The following is a 21,403-nucleotide window of genomic DNA, read 5'->3' on the forward strand; positions in this document are numbered from 1 at the left end:
GTCCAGCAATTCATAGAGCAAACCCATCTAATAGGACCGTAGTTTCCTAAAATGATCTCAGTGCCTAATTTTTTTTACATATTTACAGACCACTTTTTTTTTTTTTTTTTTTGCCTTTGGCCAATGGTTTGGATCAGTGATCTACAATTCCAAGGAGATGACAGGGACAGAAGTGAGCCTGAAACATCTGGCAGAAGCAACCTTGCCCAGGACAATAACCCTTGCATTAGAAGAGGTTAGCTTTTAGCTGATGTGTGTTTGGGAGATCGGAATAATACTTTTTAAAAAAGGTTTCTACTACTTTCAAAGGTTAGAAACCCATCCCAAAGCTTTTTCAAAAACATCTAAGGTGAATAATCATTTGTAAACCACAGCCTTTTATTTACCTATGTCTTATAAGAGCACAAGCATTTAGAAAGGCATCCAAGTTTTTGGCTAATATGTGATTTGAATGTTTTGGGAAGATAAAGTCTACAATTAAGAGACTGCCTAACAATGGATCTACTGAAACTTAAGGTCATTTCCCATAAAAATAAGCAACCACAGGGAGCCTCAGGTGAGCTATATTGCCTTCAGCTCTTGTCATACAGGGGGGGTCATTCATTAACTTTAATGAGGGCCATAAAGAGATGCCTAAGGCAAGGGATGTGCCCATTTTAAGATAACATTGTAGTCACTCCCTCATTTCTTTCTGAAATCAAGAACAAGAAAGGGAATTTTTGCTTGACCTTTTCTTAAACAAGCAACCTGAGAGAACAACTTGGGCCAGACACTGTTTTCAATGGCCAGGAAAGGCCCAACATCTGTTTCCATGACAATTATGAGCTCAAGATAAAATTCCAAAGATTATTTCAATGTTCAGACTAAAATCAAAGGACATAGGGTGTGATTTACTTCAATGTGATAGCTTTTAAAACTGGGTGTTTCTTATATTAGAAAGAATCAAATCATTTACCATCTTAAACACAAACAAAAACCTTAGGTGATTACAGATAAAATTTCCAACTACCCTTCTTAAGCCACCAAAAGCCATTCCATCAGCTATTAAGCACTTGTTAATTCACCTTGAAAACAGGTGAGTCTTGACAAGTTTCCTTTGGAAGGCTCACCTTCCAAAGCAGGCCCTGATAGTCTTCTGCCCTAAAATGCTTGTAAAATGGATGCATAGCTTTGTATACACTCCTCATTGCTCGAGTCTGTTGGATATTGAAATGATATTAGTGATCTTGAATTCCCAAAACATTATAAACATTTTAACTCAATTAGAAGGTAAATAAATTGAGGAAAAAAACAAAAACAAAAACAAAACTTGCAAGCATGTTGACCACAATCAGAACATAAACAAATTGAGAAAAACATGTTTTTGTAACAAGTGATAACAAGACATTTGTGCAAGGATGTGATATGGACTGGCATGATGTCAGCCAGGGAGACACGTGCTATGAAAACCCAGCGTAGATACTGCTTTGGCCAGCGTCAGGGTACAGCAGATTCCTGGTTGCTCTGGCTCCCAGCCTCAGTGCCTGTGCTGTGCTGTGAGATTAGCTGCTGTCCTAGCAGCTGCACTGCCCCAGACCTGCACCTCCAGCCTTCGGCTTTGGAATCTCCACTGATACGCAAGGGACCTGGCTCCCAAGACCTCTCCTTAAAAGCACCCATGTGTAGTCCATCCACCTGAGGCTATCCTCCAACTTTAAATGTGTTCTGGGCCCTTGAACTGATTATTGCATGTTGGATGCATTGGCAGCTTCTGGGTAAGCAAGCAAACAGTTGCATCGAGGAGTCAAACTATTGTTCTGTCGAATCTGCTTTCAAGTGCAGAGTTGACTTACAATTTTGGTCTCTTCTCAGTTTATGAGTGAAAGGGAGGCAAATGGACAGAGGAGACAAATGATCTCTCCACCAGAAATAATAGAGAGTTAAATTCCTACAGTGAATTTCCTTCCTCTGCACACCAGTAGTGAAAATATCCACAGGGAATTCAAAGGGCATCATGATGAAGAATGTAGTTCAAGTAGCGAAATGCAGGACCTGTGCCTGGCATCTCAAGGTGAAAACGTTACTGAATTAGCTAAGTCAGGAACTAGAAATACAATCGAGTGAAGTGCCACCTTTTGGCTAATGCCACCGGATTGGTGAACTTTGGAGTTTTGAAATGTTAGTGTAAATGCCTGAGAAAGCCCTCCTAGGTCTGGAATGTCTTTGATTAATTCTACTTCTTACAAAAGTGCAGTGGCTCATTACATTTGCCCATACTTCTTCAGAATCACCGGGTAAGGTAAGTAGGAACACAGTGTTGTCCCATTTTAAAGGTGACTTGTTAACGCCCAGAGATAATGAAAGAATAGCAGAATCTTGAACTGCCGTTTCTTTTTTACTCGTATCTGGCCCTTTGGTATTGACCCAATCTGATCATTAAACCAAAAAGCTTGGTGGAGGAGTAGAGTGTGGTGAGTGGGGGTACAAACACAGAATGAAATTTTCCTCCTTCACTATATGTATTCCTCTCAGATGAGGTGCTTCTCAAACCCTGTCCCCAGTGCAGTCCTTATAAATCTCTTACCACACGACTGGCTTCTCCTTTTCTTGATTCATCCTCAAATTGTGGCTATTTCTTTCCACTCCAAACTTTCCTTCCCTCTTCAAGATAGATTTTTAAAGTCTCTTTCAGATACACTCTAGATAGAATGTGAGTTGATAGGTTTTTTTTTTTTTTTTTTTCATTTCATTAAACTAAAGTAGCAGCTGATTACAAGTTGCCAAAAAAGGAAAGAAGAAAAGATTGAAAGGGATGGTTCCAATCCACAAAAGTATAACTAAGTAAATCCTGATTTTTCTGGGAGTTTTTGACTTGGCCTAGCAGCCAAACAGAGCCAAAATCTGAGTTTCAGTTAAAAAAATAGAATAAAAACAAAAACCATTCCCATTTACTACTAATCCTTCTGCTAGTTCTCCACTTAAGCACATCCCGGGCCCATCATAAAGGGCTGCTGTCCTCTCTTACCCTCCAAATTCCAGTGTTACAATCCACATGAAATTGGATTATAATTAACCTCGAAAGCTGCTCTGAAATTTGAAGGACAAATGTCAAAATCAGGTAATGCATTCTCTAAGGGGGAAGAAAACAAACCAAACATAAACCCTTATCAGAGGAGAGGGCTAATTGGATTTATGCAGGTTTCCAGTCCTTTTAAGCATCTGCTGACTTTTCTGCCCAGGCACTTGTCCTGAATAGCAGAAGGGAATCCTCTTGAACTAAGGCCTGGGCTGTGGGCTATACCTTAGCAACCACAGTGGCTTCCACAAGTCAAAAGTATTGGTCCATTCCAATGAATGACAGGAACTCCATATTCCAAAAGTCACATTTCCCCAGCAGGTGTTTCACTGCTACCACCAGACTACCATGCAGATTATCAGTATCACTAATATCTTCCATTATTTGAGGACTTTTATTTGTTCAAAACACAGCCACGCCTATACACAAAGGTTTATATGTGCACACGTGGACATACAATTAGAATTGCAAATAAGGCTTCTCTAGGTGAGTGAGGTTTGAGCTGAGATAAACAAAAGCAGGAATTGTCTAGACCAAGGGAGAAGAGGAAAGACTGGCTGGAAGTGAAGGAGGGTGGCGGCTGAGATGAGAGTGAAGCAGTAGAGATAAAGTGAATTAGACTGAAGGAGAAGGATTTGGAAATGCAACTTGTTGAAGGCTTGAGTATCCTGGGTGAGGAGAGAACCAGAGACTCCCAGCCAGGACCTAAACTCAGTGCTTTACGTATATTATCATGGTCAATAAAAATGGTGATCTCCAAAAGATGGAAACAGCTTAAGAGTCCATCAACTGATGGATGACAAAATGTGGTACATACACACAATGGAATATTAATAAGCCCTAAAAAGGAATGAAGTTCTGATACATGCAACAACATGGATGAATCTTGAAGACATCATGGTGAGTAAAATAAACCAGAGACAAAAGGACAAATATTATATAATCTTACTGATATACAATAATTAGAATAAGCAAACTAATAGACTCAGAATCTAGAATACAGGTTTCTAAGAGATGGGGTTGGGGTAGGGAATAGGAAGTTAGTGCTTAAATTGTTCAGAGGTTCTAACTGGGATGATGGAAAAGTTTTGATAATGGATGGTAGTGATGGTAGCACAATACAGTGAATGTAATTTTAACATCACTGAATTATATATTTGAATGTGGTTAAAAGGGGAAAGTTTAGGCTGTATATATGTTACTATAATAAAAATTTAAAAAAAAAAATCCATGGCACTGTACACCATAAACAGTGAACCCTATAGTAAACCATGGACTATAGTTAATAGTAAAATTATTAAAATGGGCTTTCATTAATTGTAACAAACATACCACACTAATACAAGGTGTTAATATTAGTAGGGTATTTGGAAACCCTGTATTTTATGCATGATTTTTCTGTAAGTCCACAACTTCTCTAATTAAAAAAAAAAAAAAGACAACCCCTGTACAGTGTCCACCAAGACATGAAATGGTATAGTGATTACAAGTATGGTCACTAGAGCAAGAGACTACAAGGGTTCTAATGCTTAATAGTTATTTGACCTTGAACAATTCTGCAAGCTTTCTTTGCCTCTGTTTCCTCATTTGTAAAATGAGAAAAATAATTGCATACATCTATAGAATTGTTGTGAAGGTTAAATAAAATAATATAAAATAATATATGCTGAGTTCTTAGAATGGTTCTTGGCATGTGGTAAGTGCCAAATAAATGTTAGCCATTATTATCATTACCATGTGGGCAGGAAATCAGATGTGTTAACTCATCCTCCCAATAGGCCTGCCAGGACTGCTTTGTTATCTCCATTTTACAGACAGGGAAGTGAAACACAGGATTTTGAGAATGTGTCAATTGAACACAGATAATTTAGTTACAGAGGCAAAATTGAAATCAATTTTGTCTGGTTCCAGAGTTCATATTACATCAGGATGTACACATGTTGGTCTGAACCTCAGATCTAAATTCTGGAAGGCAAAATCTGGATTTACCCAGAAAGGGACTTAGAGGATCACTCTTTCTACCATAAATCTGTGGGTCAAATAAGTCCAAGAAATAGGGCAAAGCTTCTCTAAGATTACACATCAGGACAAAGAAAATCCTAAAAGTCTCCTCCACAAATATTGGTGGGAAAGCTTTAGCCCTCATATTAAGCAAGTAACCTCAACTTGTTCCACCTGCCAAGAACAAATTCTGATAAAAATATAAGAGGGGCAAGGACAAAAAGCCAGTTGTTTTATATAAATTTTGTATATCTATGATTTCTGTATTTTTGTGTTTTTATGTCTGACTCACAGCTGAAAGTTTTTATACTGAAAAATTTTTATATTGAAGATGTAAGTTTTCTATGTGTGTCTATATGTTTGATGTATGATATTTTCCGACCTCTGCATGGTATTACAAAATTAACTTAGAAAACCTCTTAAAAGACTTCTATTCAAATTGTCTTATAGATAAATAAGCACTTATATATAAATTAAATGCTCCTAAAATCCTAGAAATTAAGGAAACCAAACTTCTAATATTTCCAATGAAAAGAGAATATTTGTAGAACTAAACCCAAATGTTAAAAAGAAAATCAAATGCACATAATTTAGGAAAACTTTCCACAAATGAGACAGGTTTTATCTTGTTAGCTAAATGAAAACAGCTATGTCTTCTGAATTATCAATGTTAAGCACAATACAAGCATACAAGTGTGTTCTTCCTAAATTTATACAGGTTTACTGATCAAATAAGCTAGCATTATATCTACTAGATATTTAAGATTAAAAACATAAATTTATGTTAAAACAAATTGAGTTATTAATCTGACAAAATTTATTTCAAGAATAATTGTGTTTTGTAAGATATTGGCTTGAAGGCAGTTTCTGAGATCTTTTTGATAAATATGTAAGGTGTGCAGGATGTTAAGGAACAAAAGATTAGTTTTGTCCTAAAGGAAAATGGCTGTTTGTTATAGAACAAATGCACAGACCAAAACCTGAGCAGAAAGTTTGAGGAAAAGGAATTTTGTTTGCCATGGTCAAGGATGGTTAAAATTTGATAGATTTATGAGATTTTAAGAGTTTTCTTATCAGTCACTATCTGCATGCAAAACTAGAATTTGATTTTCTCTTTGTTAGAATGAAAAAATTTTCTCGAATTAGCAGCCTACTGTTAGTAAAAAGTTGGAAAAGATTTTTCATAACTGCGTAATCTACTGAGAAGACAAAGGTTCTGTATCTTATCACAATAATCTCCTGTGCTTTATATTAACCTTATCATCCTTTATGGTTTAAGAAAAGAAGTCTTCTCAGTCTGAAAAGAAATATTATTCTTGCTACCTCCTCTCTTCACTTTTAAAATTTTTATTGCCACTTCGGTTATAGAGGGAAACAAATATTGTTTCAAAGTGACCCATGATCCTATTTAACAAAATCTTCAAACCTGACAACTTTTGACATTTTTACCTTCCCCAGCTCAAACCCTAAAAGATGATTTCTTGATCTCAAACTGTCTTTGGGATTTTCCAATGGGACCCTGGACAATCACTAAGGGATTTGTTCTTTCACCGTGTGAAAAGAGAGGTGCTAGAAACGGGTTTATTTGATATGTTATGAGTTACATGGAAAGGGTTGTCAAATTAAAAAGGATTTTCTAACCTTCTGTTAGTTAAATTTGTATGGGTAAAATGTTATTAATATAAATATTTAATAAATTATATAAAGTTCCTAGATTTGTCTATGTCCTCACTCTCCATGAAATGTCCTAGTACTGATCTGCGTAATACCCAACAAGTACAGTGGTATTGGTCATGATTTCATTTATTCTTAAAAAAATGTTTAATGATCTCTCATCAGAAGTTTCACTTTTGTAAAACAGTAATTAATTAACCATGGTCATTTTAAGTCTTTTGTCATCAACAGATGGTTTTCATTCTGATGTTTCCCTTAAAACATTTGGAATCAGCTATGACCAGATGCTTTGTCTTCACCAAACGTACTGTCTCAGAGACCCATGGAAAGGACTATGTCAGGTACTCAGGTACACAGGCTTCTAATTGTATTGCTTAAATAGCTTTGAGAACATACCACTGGATTGAAACAAGATTCTAGAATTCTAGTGGAGAAGCCAATGAGTTCATGAGATTGCTAACACAAGATCCAAAAGAACAAAAATCAATTACCTAGGACTGAATGAACTGATAAAGAATGATTATATGGTTCGTTTGGATTATTTCTAATGTTATAATGCTCTGTTTTCTAGATAAAAGGAATCCCTTACTCTTTTCCATTAAGCTATTTATAGTTCATAACACATCTATCTTTTTCTCCTTGCCTGATCCCTGCAAAATTCAGTAATGTATTGAATATTCTTATTTTTATGGCAAAATGATTATTTGCATAGTTTCAGTAAGAATCTGTCTTCCTTGTTAACAAGACGTAATTGGAGACACTGTTTATATAACCAAAGCTTTGAGTGGAATGTCATGTTTGAGAATGGTGCTCATTTAATCAGACATGACCAGACACTTTTGAGGAACTAAGGTTGATTTTACAAAATTCTTACAAAATCCTCTTGGAAAAATCAATCTGGTATCCGATTCCAGGATTCCCAGCTTTATAGATCAGTACAGAAGGTCACTTTCTGACAGGCATAGGAACCATATGATACTTTGGGGACTTCAAGAAAGGAATTTGCTCCAATCTGTAGGTACAGCAGGCGAAATCTAGTCTGGGGTTCTTGGCTTGGCTTTCTAGCCTTAGGAGACTTTTAAAAGTATAATCTGAAATTCCTTATGAAAACTTCCCAGCAAAGCAATTGTAAGAAACCTATATGGTAAATCACTGTTCTTGCTTCATCTATTTAAATGTGGCACCAATGGATATAATCAGGCCAAATCTAATGAAACCAGCTTTATTTTATGATCAAGAATTTTGGGTTTGAATAGAAGCCTAGAGCACATTCCTGTGGATTGCAGATAACTACATGGTTTTGTTACCTACCTGTAAATTGCAATGGATATATGTGATCTTGTATATACTGTTTAACCCCAATGCAGTCAGATAGTTTAGTTAGTATCTTTTGTCCATCAGGCCACAAACCAACAAAAGCAAGATAATGTCCCCAATCCCTTGACCTACCATAATACAGTTACAAGGTCCCACTCTTTCATGCATACCATCATATCTTCCCTAGGAACCTATGATCTAGAGCAAGCAGTTATAAATATATCTGAGGTTATGAACAGAGCTTTAATACTACACTCAATGCTCTTTAAGCCCTCCAGGCTGAAGTTGAAGCTTAGCATAAATGGTCTTGCAAGATAGATAGGCTCTAGATACCCTAACTGCCTATGAACTATGTTGTTTTTTATGTTAATCAGTCTGCTGTGGTGATAAATAACCTAAATATTTTAATGGACCAAGTTAAGGTGTTTCATGAAATCAGTCAGGCTCAAACATTTCAATGAACAGACCTATTTCCTGACCTGGGTTCTTATTTTAATGGAATATGGAGAAAACTAGCCTGCTTTAGATTTATGTTTTTAATTGTGATAGTCTGTATGTTTTTATTTATTGTAGTAAAAACTATGCTTCAAAAGTCTGTTCAAATTCCTCATCATACTCAAGACTGACGGTTGCTCTTACGATAGCTAACCAAAAGGAAAATGAGATAGAAATGGGACTGTCCCTAGGAGATTGAGACTAAAAATAAAAATAAAATATGAGACACCCTATCTCAGAGAGAGGGCCATACCCATAATCCAGTCATCCAAGTAAGTAACCCTGCTCCAAGGATCTTAAATGCAATTGAACAACCATACAATGAACCTCACTGCAATCACGAAATTTAAAAAATAAAATAAAATAAAAGGAACAGAAAAACCAACTAAGGCTACTGTTAACACTTGACAAGAAAAGAAATCAATTGTGGTGATGGAATGTTCTGGGAAAGGGGGAATGTTAAGTAAAATAAAATGGCCACCTGCACTGGGCATTGTTGGGAGGGACTCCATTTCAAGAAAGGATTTTCCCAAAGACAAGAGCAATTGAATTGCAGGGGCTTTCCAAGAAAAGGAACATGGAACATACCCTACAGGACTGCAAATAGGCAACATCTAGTGATATACCAGTTTCGGTCCAGTAGAGATAGCTTATCAGAACAGACAAGCATACCATATTAATCAATATATAGCTGCTCCTCACTCTGTAAGACCCCTTCCCAGGTAAAATAGAAACTTAATATTAGCCAGTCAGAATACTTCTTTGTTTGCTTCTGCATTTGTCCTAAATAAGTTTCCCCTTTTCATTCCCTTGGCAGAGCTCCTTATCACTTTCAGTTTCCTGCTGCCTAATTCACAAATTATTTGTTGCCCAAAGAAACTTTAACAAAAAACTTTAAATGCCTCAGTTTATCTTTGACAGTCAAAACATAAGTCACACAATTTATTTAAAACAAACAAACAAACAAGCACATTTATTTTCCACAAAGCTCTAAGGATTTGGGAGGTAGACTTCTCTAAATAAGCAATTTAAACTATGTTCTTCTTTTTTGTAATCCATTAACAAGACATTACTGTTCATTTTGAGAAAATATTTCTTTTCCTTTTGCTGCCAATGAGCAGTAAAACTGTTATGACTTTTTTGTTGGTTCTTTTATGCCATTTTATATTTCAATACACAATAGAAGCATGTAGCTCACTGGAAACCAATATTTGCCCAATTACATATTCTATTCTAGAGCAATCCCTGGAGAATAGTTAGAAATAAAAAAATTACAAATTTCCCCCTATTCCTGTGTTCATTAAAATACAAATAGAGATGCTGTTCTTTGCAGAACAGGGTCAGTGTGGGCATTTTTTATGCAACAGGAGACAGAAAAAGAGGTTGGCAAAGTAGAATTTTTCCCTCTTTCTCATTTATTCTCAAAAATTAACTAGATATTTAAACCAACAGAGAACCATTACATAGGGTCTTGGAGGTAAAATGAATTCTAGGGTTCCTCATGTACGCCTTCCTCCTTTCACGAGAGGAAAAAAAACGTCTAGAGAGTTAAATGACCTTTTCAAGGCCACACAGCTAGTTGGTGTCTAATGAGCAACAAATGTTTACTGAGTCCAGTGACTGATAATGTCAAGCTGGGAAAGCTAGCAAGGTTAAAAGTTTTAATTACACTGGCCATTGCCTATAGAAGTAATGGTTTGTGACTCCTTAGTGGTTTCTAGTAACATTGTAAACATCTCATTGAATTAGCCAATTTAAGAAAACCTGCACTATTTCTGTGATAAGGACTCTATTGAGGCCACTACAATAGAAATTTCAAAATACTTGTTTTTTAATGCAGAATAATTTAATACTGAATGGATAGATTTTAAACATTTTTTTTTAATCTCACTTTTATTTCTGTGGGTCATGGAAACATCACAAAGAATCAAATATGCTGGCAGGAAAATTAGCTTCTCTATTCAACAGGCGGTTAGTCTCAGATGGCATGAGCAAAAAATGATGGTGGCATGAGCAAAAAATCAAATCCACTGGGTTCTAGTTACAGTTCACCTGCTATTGTTGACTTATCCACAACATAAATTCTGACTCCATGTCATATTTAACTCCAAGCATTTATTAAGTAAAGTAGAATATGAGACTTAAATATGAATATAGGCATGAATGAGCTTTGAAAGTTTGCTACAAATGAAAGGAAGCATTTTTAAATGGTGTTTGCATCATTATAGTGGTGCTATTAGAAAAGAAATTCAACAGAATACATAATTAGTCATTAACCATTCTCCAAATCATAAGATCAGAGCTTTTCTCATTTTATGCATTTTTACTCAATTCCTCCTTTGTACTCTCACTATAATTCCCACTACCACTGTCATCATCACTGTTCTTACACATTGTGGCTTACAGTGTGCTCCACATATACAAGCACTTTTGTATTCATTTTCTCTTTTGATTCCCATAATACACTATGATATGGGTATCACCATCACCAATTTCCAGCTGAGGAAACTGAGGTATAGGGGATTCCTGACTTGTCCAAGGTCATGCCAAAAATGACCAACCATTCCAGGACTTTCCCAATTTAAGCAGCGAAAGTGCAGCATTCTGAGAAGCCCCTTAATCATGGGCAAATAGGAAAAGCTGACCAGCCTAGACACCAATTGCTATGTATGTTTGAGTCTTATTCATTCATTCATTTACTCATTCATTTCAGTACTCTTTCTCTTAAACAATACATGATGACTTGGATCTGCAAAGAGCAAAGCTATCAGAGGCCAAAGTAAAATAGCATAAAATGAAAAAGAAAACAAGATAGCTACCACAGTGACTGTCAGTCAAGCTGTTAAACGGAGCTTGAGGAAGTGATGTCAGCAACATGGCAACACAAGGCATCCCCTGAAAACACCTCCCCAGAAATTCATCAAATAAAAGAACAAATCCCACTTGCTTAGAACTCTGGAGGATGGTAGAGACTGGAGAAGGACTTCACAAATGCTGAATTGATGAAAGTTAAAAAAAATAATCAGGTAGGAAACTTCTGTCCTGACCCACCACTCCTCATCCCTCTCCCTCATTTAGTCTCATGCAGCCTGGGAGTTGTTTTGTGGCAGTGGCCCAGACCCCTCCCAACACTCACTGAGGACACAGACTATAGAGCCTCTTACAGCAGGGAGTTAGAACCCCACTCATGGTCAAGCACAGGGACCCAAGTCCACACAGACCCAGGGTGGAACAGAAACCACGGAGAAGTGCTGCCATACAAAAGGGCCCCCCAGGGGAGGGGAAGATAGAGAGACTGTGGTAGAACAGCAACTGCTGGGTGGTGTGCTCACTCAATTAAGTTATTTTCTGGAATGACCCACCTTTCTGGATTGACCCCATCTGCCTAGGGGGGGATATAACAATGGGGGAGAAACAGGGAGGCAGAAAAGTCTCACAGAGAAAAGAAAAAATACAAAAGGAAAAAGGGGGTTAAACTGAACTGCTATAAGATGGGAGGGTCCCAGAACTGAAAAGTGTAGGGAGAATGGGGCACTGAGTAAGGGAGAGAATTTAAACAAATCACAGGAGCTGGGGAGAAAATTCTGTACAAAAACAAACAGAATAGATCAAGATTCCCAGAGAAGGAACAGGGGAAAGAAAGATTTCTCCTGGAGGTAAAATAAAGACACAAAAAGTACAATCTTAAAAATTGCACTGCCTACCAAGGACATGAAACAGATGAGAAAATGTGATGAGTTAAACTCGGGCTATTCAAAAGGTCCAAAATAAGTGGGACCAAGTATCAAAGAAGAGCCTTAATATAAAGCCAATAAATAATAAAACCTCAGATAAGAAGGAGAAACTGACCTTTAGGGTTACCTCATCAAGATAATCAGATTCCTATACATCAGCAAAAAATATTTCAAGCCATACTAAGAAACAGGAAGATATGGCTCAGTCAAGGGAACAAATTAAAACTTCAGAGAAGACACAGAATTTAGAACTAATCAAGTAAGTTCAAACAAATCTCCTACATCAATTCAGGAAGTCAAAGGAAAAAATACATAAAGAGAAAAAGAATATTAAGAAGACTGTGAGCCTAAAGAAGTATTTGAAAGTATAAAAAGAAATAACAGAATTATAAAGATGAAAGGCACAATAGTAGTGATTAAAAATATATTAGAGTCATACAGCAGCAGATATGAACAGGAAGAAGAAAATCAGTGAACCAGAAGGCAGGGCAATCAAAATCATACAGTCAGAAGAACAGATAGAGAAAAGAAGAGAAAAATTGAGCAGTGTCTCAAGGATATGAGTTACAGCCAAAAGGCACAGAAATACACACATCATGGGTGTTCCAGAATGGAAAGAGAAGGGAAAAGGGGCAGAAAGAATATTTGAGGAAACAAAGGCCAAAATTTTCCAACTCTTATGAAAGACATAAATATACATGTCTAAGAAGTACAACATAATCAAAACAGAATAAATCCTAATAGACCTGCTCTGAGACACTTATTAATCAGAATGTCAAACGCCAAAGATAAATAGAGAATTCTGAAAGCAGCAAGAGAAAAGTGATTTGTCACATACAAGGCATCTGCAATAAGACTGTGCTGATTTTTCATCAGAAACCATGGAGGCGAGAAGGCAGTGGTATGACACATTTAAGGTACGGAAAAAGAAAAACTGCCAGCTCAAAATTCCTTACCTGGCAAAACTGTCCTTCAAAAAGGAGGGAGAATTCTAGGTATTCACAGATAAACAGAAACTGAGAGAGTTTTTGAACAAGAGACCTGCCCTACAATAATTAATAAAAGTACTTCTACCAGGTGAAAGGAAAAGACAGAAGAGAGTGGCTTGGAGTAGTGTGAAGAAATGAAGGTTATCAGTAAAGGTTACTAAAAGGGGAAAGGCAAAACCCAGTAGTCTTGTATCTTCAATATACAGATGTATTCTTTAATTCCTTTAAGAGTCAAATACAATTGAACAGGAAGACAAATTTTCTGAAAATGGACGTGAAATGGAAATAAAGCAATATAAAGAGAGGAAACAGAGGGATATAGGAGCATAGAACAGGCATGATACTGAAGATAAGTTGGTATCTTTTCAAATTAGTAGGTTATAGATGTAGGTTGTACAATATAAGTACTTAAAAATACAAATAAAGTATTTAAAAATATGCAGAAACAGAAATGAGAAAGGGATCACTCAGATACATCACAAAAGATCAACTACAGAGAAAAAGAGGTTGCAATAAAGCAAAAGAGAGACAAAAGAAATATATGATATATAAAAACCAAAGGCCAAAATGGCTGAAATAAGTACTGCCTTTACAGTAATAACACTGAATGTTAACGGATTAAACTCTCCAATAAAAAGACACAGATTGGCAGAACGGTAAAAAAAAAAAAAAAAAAGTATGCTCCAAATATATGTAGGTTGTAAGAGACTTACCTTAGATGCAAAGTCACAAATAAATTGAAAGTGAAAGGCTGGAAAAAAATATTCCATTCAAATAGTGACCAAAAAAGAGCTGAAGTAGCTATAGTAATATCACACAAATAGACTTTAAGTCAAAAGCTGTTATAGGAGACAAAAAAAGACACTATATATTACTAGAAGGGGCAATCCACCAAGAAGAAATAACAATCATAAAAATTTATGCACCTAACCACAGTGCCCCTAAATGCACAAGGCAAACACTGGAAAAACTGAAGGAAGTAATAAACACCTCTACAATAATAGTTGGAGACTTAAATACACCACTCTTATCAATAGATACAACATCTAGACAGAGGACCGATAAGGAAACAGAGAACTTGAATATTATGATGAGCTAGACCTAACAGAAACATACAGAAACACTGCACCCCAAAACAGAATATACAGCTTTCTCAAGTGCCCATGATCATTCTCCAGGACAGACCACATGTTGGGTCACAAAACAAGTCTCAGTATATTTTAAAAGATTGAAATTATCCAAAGCACCTACTCTGATCATAATGGAATGAAGCTGGAAACCAAAAACAGGTGGAGAAGTGGAAAATTCTTAATTATATGGAGGTTAAACAACACAGTCTTAAACAATCAGTGAGTCAAAGGAGAAATAACAGGAGAAATCAGTAAATATCTTGAGACAAATGAAAACAAGAACACAACTGTGATGGTTAGGTTCATGTGTCAACTTGGCTAAGTGATGATGTCCAGGTGTCTGGTCAAGCAAGCACTGGCCTAACTGTTACTGCAAGGATATTTGTGGCTCGTTAATAAACCATGAGAGTATCTTCCGCAATGAGAGAATTCAACCAGCTGGATTTAATCCAATCAGTTAAAGACTTTTAAGGGAGGAAGAGAGAGGACCTTCACTTCTTCTTCAGCTATCCAGCGTCTCCTGAGGAGTTCATTGAACACCTTCATCAGAGTTGCCAGTTTGCTGCCTGCCCTATGGAATTTGGACTCATGCATCCCCACAGTTGCATGAGACACCTATAAAATCTTATTGGTTCTGTTTCCCTAGAAAACCCTAACTAATACAACAACATATCAAAACTTATGGGATGCAGCAAAGGCAGTGATGAGAGAGAAATTTATAGCCCTGAAGACTTACATTAAAAAAGAAAAAAGAGCTAAAATCAAAGACCTAACTACACACCTGGAGGAACTAGAAAAAGAACAGCAAACTAATCCCAGAGCAGGCAGAAGGAAAGAAATAACAAACATTAGAGCAGAAGTAAATGAAATTGAGAATTAATAAAAAAAATAGAATTAACAAAACCAAAAGTTGTTTGTTTGTTTTTAAATCAATAAAATTGGCAAACTCTTAGACTGAGAAAGAAAAATAGAGATAAGATGACACAAATAAATAAAATCAGAAATGAGATGGGGGCATTACTACTGATCTCACAGAAGTAAAAAGGATCATAAGAAGATATTATGAACAACTGTGTGCAAGCAAATTAGACAACCTACATGAAATGGAGAAATTCCTAGAAACACAGAAACTACCTACACTGACTCTAGAAGAAATAGAAGATCTCAACAGACCAATTATAAGGAAAGAGATCGAATCAGTCATCAAAAACCTCCCTAAAAAGAGAAGCCCAGAATTCACAGGTGAATTCTACCAATCATTCCAAGAAGAATTAATACCAATCCTGCTCAAAATCTTCCAGAAAATTGAAGAGGAGGGCACGGTACCTAACTCATTCTATGAGGCCAACATCACCCTAATACCAAAACCAGATAAAGGTAATAAAAGAAAAGAAAATTACAGAACCAATTTTTCTTATGAATACAGATGCAAAATCATCAACAAAATACTTGCAAATTGAATCTAACAGCACACTAAAAGAATCATACACCATGATCAGTTGGGTTTTTTCCCCAGGTATGCAAGGTTGGTTCAACATAAGAAAATCAATTAATGTAATATACCACATTAACAAAACGAAGAGATAAAAACAAATGATCATCTTGATTCATGTAGAAAAGACATTTGACAAAATCCAGCAACCTTTCCTGAAAAAACACTTAGAAAAACAGAAATAGAAGGAAACTTCCTCAACATGATAAAGGTTTCCCACAAGACAAGGATATCCACTGCCACCACTGGTATTCAACATTGTACTGGCAATTCTAGCCAGAGCAGTTAGGCAAGAAAAAGGAATAAAAGGCATCAAAATTGGAAAGGAAGGAGTAAACCTTTCTCTATTTGCAGATGATATGATAATAAATGAATTTAGCAAAGTGGTGGATACAAGATCAACAAGCAAAAATCAGTAGTGTTTCTATACACTAGTAATGAGCAATCTGATGAGGAAATGAAGGGGAAAAATTTCATTTACAATAGCAACTAAAAGAATCAAATATTTAGGAATAAATTTAACCAAAGATATAAAGGACCTGTACACAGAAAACTGTAAAACATTACTAAAAGAAACCAAAGAACATCTAAATTAATGGCAGGACATTTTTTTTTTCATGGATTAGAAGACTAAATATCATTAAAATGTCAATTCTATTCTACCTAAACAGATTTATAGATTCAATGCAACTGCAATCAAAATCCCAATGGCCTAATTTACAGAAATAGAAATGCCAATTATTAGACTTATTTGGAAGGGTAATGGACCCCATAGAGCCAAAACATTTTGAAAAACAAGAATGAAGTTGGAGGAGTCACACTTCCTGACTTTAAAGCATATTACAAAGCTACAGTGGTCAAAACAGCATGGTTCTATTATAAAGACAGATATATTAACCAATGGAATCAAATTGAGAGTTCAGAACTAGACCCTCACATCTATGGGCTATTGATTCTTATTTGTTTGTTTGTTTGTTTTTAGGTATATCTATTTTTTTTTTTTTTTATTAGAGAAGTTTGTAGGTTTTTCAAAAAAGTCATGCAAAAAAATACACAGTTCCCATATTATTCCTTTCCCATACACAGGCCAACTGATTTTTAACAAAGCTGCAAAGTCCACACAATTGGAAAGGAATAGTCTCAACAAATGGTGCTGGGAGAATTGGATATCCATATGTAAAAGAATGAAAGAGGACCCCTATCTCATACCTTATACAAAAATTATCTCAAAATGAATCAAAGACCTAAATGTAAGAACCAGGGTTATAAAACTCCTAGAAGAAAATGTAGGGAAGGATCTTCAGGATTTTGTGTTAGGCAATGGTTTCTTAGACTTTACATCCAAAGCACAAGCAACAAAAGAAAAACTAGATAAATGGGAATGCCTCAAAATTAAAAATGTTTGTGCCTCAAAGGACTTTGCTGTGAAAATGAAAACACAACCTTCACAATGGGAGAAAATACTTGGACACCACATATCCAGGGTTTAATATCCACAATATATAAAGAAATCCTACAACTCTAAAACAAAAAGACAAACAACCCTGTTAAAAATGGGTAAAAGACTTAAACATTTCTCCAAAGAGGATATACAAATGATTAAAAAGCACATGAAAAGATGCCCAACATCCCTAGCTACTAGGAAATTCAAATCAAAACCACAAGATATCATTTCACATCCACTAGAATGGCCACTATTAAAAAACAGAAAACTACAAGTGTGGCAGAGGATGTGGAGAAAGAGGAATGCTCATTCATTTTTGGTGGAAATGTAAAATGGTGCAGTATCTATAGAAGAGAGTTTGGCAATTCCTCAGGAAGCTAAGAATATAATTACCATATGAACCAACAATCCCACTACTAGGTAGATACCTAGAAAAATTGAAAACAGGGACTCAAACAGATATTTCTACACCAATGTTCACAGAGGCATTATTCATACTTGCCAAATGATGGAAGCAACCCAAGTGTCCATCAGCGGATAAATGAATAAACAAAATGTGGTATATACATATAATGGAATATTATTCAGCCATAAAAAAGGATTGGAGTCATGATGCATGTGAGAACATGGATGAACCTTGAGGACATTATGCTGAGTGAAATAAAACAGACACAAAAAGAAAAATATTGTATGATCTCACTGACACGAACTAATTATAATAAGCAAACTCACAGGTTTAAAACCTAGAAAGTTACAGGCAATAGACTGGTATTAGAGAATGGTGAGTTGATGCTTAATTTGTACAGAATTTCAATTTAGGTTGATCGTAAAGGTTTGGAAATGGATGGTGGCAATGCTAGCACATTATTGTGAGTGCAATTAGCAGCACTGAATTATATTGGTGAATGTGGTTTAAAGGGCAAACTTTAGGTCTTATATGTTACTAGAATATAAATTAAATAATAAAACATAAGACTGTATAGCACAGTGAAGCCTATTGTAGATGATGGACTATAGTTAATAATTACATTTATACAATTATAAAAATGTTCTTTCATGAATTGTGACAAATATATGACACTAATACAGTGTGTTAATAATAGGATGGTATATGGGAAAATATGCGTAATATAAACTATGGATGATAGTAGTACTATTTTGATAATCTTTCATCAATTGTAACAAAGGTAATTACTGTTAAAAAAATAGTACAATCATAAAAATGTGCTATCGTCAATTGTAACAAATGTTCTACAGCAATGCAGTTTTGGTGATGGGGTGGTGTATGGGAATACAGTATTTTATTCATGATTGTTCTGTAAACCCACAACTTCTCTAATAAAAAAAATTAAAAACAAACAAAAAAGGAACTTCACCTGATGTACACTACCTGGCAAAGCATTGCCCAAAATTTCATTGTTTACTTTGCCTGGGGTAAGGCAGGCTATTATTATTCTAATTTTCTCTCAAGAAAAAAATGCCACAGAGTTTTTCCTGGCCTGCCAACAACAATGCAATTCTAACTTCAGGCTAATTTGAAAGTAATCATCTATGTCTATCCATGGGAACTATGCTGACACAAACTCTGTTGTTTTATTTCTTTATGATATCCACAATGAAGTGGCATCTTTTGAGCATGTAGCCATCTGCTTTTAGAGAAACAGCTTAATCTAATGGACTAATCAGATGGGCAGCACTCTTCCAATTAAAACACTTCAAAGAAAATGTGTTTGTATAAAAGGGAATAATAGTTTCTTATATTTATTGAGTACTTAGTATGGGCCAGGCATAGTATTTGACACATTTTACATGCAGTGATTTTTTTTAATCCCTAAACAAAGCATGAGGATGTTATCCCCAGACTCACTGTTACAGAGCTAAGAAATGGCATCCTGGAGTTTAAATCCAAATAAATAGAGCTCTAGATACCATGTCCTTAACCTCTAGAGTAAACCACCTTGCTATCCATCTAGAATATTACTTAGAAACCAGCTGTGGTAGGCTGAATAACAGCCTCCAAATATGTCTACATCCTAATCCCTAGAATTTGAGAATGCAATCTTATATTGCCAAAGGGACTTTGCAGATATGATTAAGGTTAAGGACCTTGGGATGGGGAGATTATCTTGGATTACTCTGGTAGGCCCAGTGAATCCACAAGGTCCTTTAAAAGGGACCTGGGAGGAGTCAGTCAGAGGGGAGGGTCAATGTGATGAGAGAAGAGGAGGTAAGTGTGGTGTGCTTTGAAGGTGGAGGAAAGAGGCCACAAGCCAAGGAATACAGATAGCCACTAGACACTGAAAAAGGTAAGCAGACAAATTTCCCCTCAGAGACTCCCCAGAGGGAACCAGCCCTGCCAACAACTTGACTTTAGTCTAGTGAAACTGACTGGGGACTTCTAACCTCCAGCACTATAACAGAATAAATCCTTGTTGTTTTAAACCACAAAGTTTGTGATAATTTGTTCAGTGGCAACAGTAAATGAATACAACAATAATGAGGAAAACTTGCACTGCACATTGACAGATTATTAGAAATGACCAGAGAAGAAAGACTTTGTGGATAGATAACTGCAAAAAACTGTAGTCTTGGCACTGTGAAGTAGAATATAATGAAACAGTGATTTCCCAATTTTTTTTTCAGGTCTCCAATTTCTTCTCTACTTTTCCCCCTTTCCAATGCCAATACTTTCACCCCCATGCAAACTTCCATGATTCTCCAGTAGCCAGAAATGGTCTCTCCCTCTTTGGAAATCTCATTAGGCCATCTTATCTCAAATAGGCTAATTCTCATACTTGTTGTTCTATTATAAATATGCTAAATTGCCTGTGTATTTACTGTACACAGATTCAGTCCTACATGCTCAGTCCAGAAGGGAGGAGATGAGAGGAAGGAAGGGAGTAGTACGTGGTATTTTCCAAAGATGGCTGCAATAACATCTCCCAGCCCAAAGAGCAGTCTGTTTCTCCACACTCTTGAATCTTGGCAGGCCCTATGATTGTTCTGATCAATAGAATTTGACAGAAGTGACATTATGCCAGTCCCACCCATAACTCTTAACTGGTCTGGCAGGTTCTGCTTCCTGCCTCTTGGAATGTTCACTCTTGGGGAAACCAGATACTATGTAAAAAGCCTAAAAGCCTGAGAGTGCCATTCTTGGGGAAGCCCAAGCTGGTCATGTGAAGAGTCTGCATAGAAAGCTATTCCAGCCATCCTAGACAAGTTAGTGAAAATACCATCCTGTACTTCCAACCCTGTTGAGCCTTCTGATGACACTAACCCCAGCAGCTACTCAACTGTAACTACATGAGAAACCCTGAGCAAGAAGTTCAGCTGAGCCCAGTCAACCCACAAAAATGTGAGTTATAGTGATAAATTACAATTTTAAGTCCCTAGATTTTGGGATGATTTATGAGACAACAAAAGATATTTGGAACAGAGGGGAAAAGAGAAAAAATAATAAGTAGTGAAGGAGATTTTATTGCCATTTCACCTCATAACACCAATTAAAGTCAATCACTCAACTTGTGTGGGCTGTTGTAGAGATCTGGATGAACCGCTGCAGTGGAGTCGGTTCTCAGATGCCTTTCATAGTGTGAACATTTCACACTACATAGAGGGTATTGAAGAGGCTACTTTATCCTACAACTTTGGTTTGAATACCAACCAATCACTTTATCTGGTGCTCAACTGAAGAAATAGCCATCCCTTAACACTGAAGGGAAAACTGGCTCCCTTAGAATCCCTGACAGATGTAGGTCTCCAATAAGGAGACTTCTTAGGAGTTTTCAAGGGTAGTTTTGACTTTAAATGCCTTTTGGCTTACAGGCTGACTTAAGAATTTAATTAGTAGAGGTACTATATATTGTGACAATGATAATGGCATTGCTACTGCTGATGATGATGGAGGACGAGGAAGACTGCATGCCAACCAAAGAGTGGATTTAGTTTATAAACAAGCTCTTGCTACCTTTCGGAAATCTGAATATTAATATTTATTAACTGACCCAGAATTATGTTTAAAATATTTCTCTGCTTTTAATGAATAAAGTATCATTTCATTCTTCTAAAC

General features: G+C 36.2%; 1 protein-coding gene across 6 annotated transcripts in view; it reads right to left on the reverse strand.

Annotated features, from left to right (window-relative positions):
- MACROD2 (mono-ADP ribosylhydrolase 2) overlaps window positions 1–21,403 on the reverse strand; it is a 2,227,780-nt gene that overhangs the window by 1,097,281 nt on the left and 1,109,096 nt on the right. The window lies entirely within an intron of this gene.

This window comes from Choloepus didactylus, chromosome 19 (assembly GCF_015220235.1).
Source record: "Choloepus didactylus isolate mChoDid1 chromosome 19, mChoDid1.pri, whole genome shotgun sequence".
NCBI classification, from domain to species: domain Eukaryota; kingdom Metazoa; phylum Chordata; class Mammalia; order Pilosa; family Megalonychidae; genus Choloepus; species Choloepus didactylus.